The sequence below is a fragment of the Schistocerca piceifrons genome, chromosome X (genome assembly GCF_021461385.2).
Source record: "Schistocerca piceifrons isolate TAMUIC-IGC-003096 chromosome X, iqSchPice1.1, whole genome shotgun sequence".
In the NCBI taxonomy this organism is placed as follows: Eukaryota; Metazoa; Arthropoda; class Insecta; order Orthoptera; family Acrididae; genus Schistocerca; species Schistocerca piceifrons.
Genome location: NC_060149.1, coordinates 538,117,561 through 538,120,178, shown reverse-complemented (window position 1 = coordinate 538,120,178; position 2,618 = coordinate 538,117,561).

Sequence of the window (2,618 nt, the reverse complement as noted above, 5' to 3'; positions counted from 1 at the left end):
GTAGGGGTGGACATAGTCTTGCTTATGTTCGTGATCGAGCGGTGGCACTATATACCAGCACACTGTTAAAACTGTGGAGACATCAGACTTGTCTGACAGGAATCTTAATAGAAGAACTAGGCACCAGTTTCTCAAATGGCGCCAGTGGCGGTCCAGCACATATCCCAGTCACTCAAGCGTATACGCAGTTTTTTTTATTTTTTATTTTTTTAGATTACAGCTACTTTCAGACGGCTCTGCCTGAAACCAGACCTCACCTGTGTCGTTAGACGTCATTCTGGGATACTTATCTGCGACACTATCGTCGTCGTCAGCAGAGGCAACACAGTGCTCCATGGCGCTTGAAGGGGTCTTGGGATGAAGAAGGATAGAGGTAACAGCAGATGGGAGGTGGGTATTTTGAAACATGCTACTCAGTGGAGACTGAGGGACAGGAATGCAAGCGAGAACCATCAAAGACTAGCTTTAGCCAGTCTAACGCACTATCGCAAGAAAGGGACACCTGTCACGGACAAGACCCGAATGAGATCCTGTTCGGAAGCGCCTCTTTATACACGCGAGCGCCTTCTATTCCAGGAACGCTTATTGCTACATATACAACTCGATTCCTGTGTCTGCATACCGAACGAGGTGGCGCAGTGGTTAGCACACTGGACTCGCATTCGGAAGGACGACGATTCAATCTCGCGTCCGGCCATCCTGATTTAGGTTTTCCGTGATTTCCCTAAATCGCTTCAGGCAAATACCGGGATGGTTCCTTTGAAAGGGCACGGCCGACTTCCTTCCCCATCCTTCCCTAATCTGATGAGACCGATGACCTCGCAGTTTGGTCTCTTCCCCCGAAATCAACCCAACCCAACACCTGTGTCTGCATAGGCGCGGGTGAGCCAGGACCTGTCCTCAGCTAAGGAATAGCTTAACCATTTGCCTCATTGTGGCAGCACTATCAAGGAAGTGCCGTGAGCAAATCCTGTGTTCCATAGAATATTATTTTTCGCCTCCAGCGTCGGCATTGTTATATAACAGCGCAGGTGCTCGGCATATGAAATTCTAGGGCATGTGTAGGCTGCCATGCAACTGGTGCTCTGAATGCAACACATTTATCTGTCGCATGGTTACTCGTGGAATATATCCCCGCATTGCCACTCACGAGGCTGTGGCGGTTAGCGGCTGACACGCTCTATACCCACGAATTGATAACTTCAACGAGCTGCGGCTTGCACCGGCCAGGAGCCGTCCTCTGTCTGAAACCAGAGAGCGATAGCGGCGATCGCTTTCTGGCTCTGACCGTGGTGCACAAGGCTCGCAATTTTTGCTATTTTCTGCAACAGGTACCCACCTCAGTTCACATATTAGACGAGTGACCACTTACTACATACACAGAGGCTCGTGTGGGTCTCTGTGTGCAGGCTGTTGGTGACAGAAATGGTTGAGAGCATTTCAAGAATTATAAGTCCAATACTCAGCGAATCGCATAGACAGTGTATAATAAATACTTACCTGAACCGTGTAAGAGGATGAGAAGGAGAATAATGTCAAAAATAAAACAATCGTTTAAAACAATACAGTATAATTTATTCATTATCCAACATAAAAGTACTTTTACATTTTCTGAAACACACACTCCTTCAGCATGACAACGCCGTACCACACACGAGCTCTGCGACATCTGCTACAGTCCGACGTCTTGGGTTGACTATCATCGATCGTCCTCCGTCTTGAAGAACACCTTCGAGGACAACACTTTGATAATGATAAAACAGTGCAGGCAGGTTGTGGTTCCGTCAACAAAGTCAGACAGTTTACAGCAACGGTATCAACAAACTGATCCCTCGTCAGGAGAAATGTGTTCTTCCCCAGGGTGGCTGTGTTGAGAAAAAAATATGTAGACATGAAGAATGAAGATGTGAAATGTTAATGACGTTTGTTTTATTTAAAAATCTTTCAGAGTTTCCACATAGAAAAATCGGAGGCATTACTTTTCAGTCGCCCTCGGATAACACCAACAGCAAAAAAAAAAAAAAAAAAAAAAAATGGTTCAAATGGCTCTGATCACTATGGGACTTAACATCTATGGTCATCAGTCCCCTAGAACTTAGAACTACTTAAACCTAACTAACCTAAGGACAGCACACAACACCCAGTCATCACGAGGCAGAGAAAATCCCTGACCCCGCCGGGAATCGAACCCGGGAACCCGGGCGTGGGAAGCGAGAACGCTACCGCACGACCACGAGCTGCGGACACACCAACAGCATATCAGAATTTTTAACCAATAATAAAGACAATCGGCAACGTTTGACGCAGAGTGGTGCATGTAAAATTGCATGCAAGCACTATTGGTCAGTCAGGTAAAGCTGCGGTAATTAAGTTATCTGAACATTAGAGAAGCTGGATATAAAGAAAGAAATGTTCAACCTTTGCCGATCATCTTTTAACAAAAAAAAAAAAGAGAAGTTTTATATTCTGTAAAGAAAAGTAGGAAGATGACCCTGCTGGAAATACTGGTAATCAACGAACGTAAGTCACAGAGTGCCAGCTTAGTGTTAAATGATCAAACTAAATTTCCTTTCTCCGAGCTTTGAAATGAAGTTTCAGTTATAAATAATACATTGAAA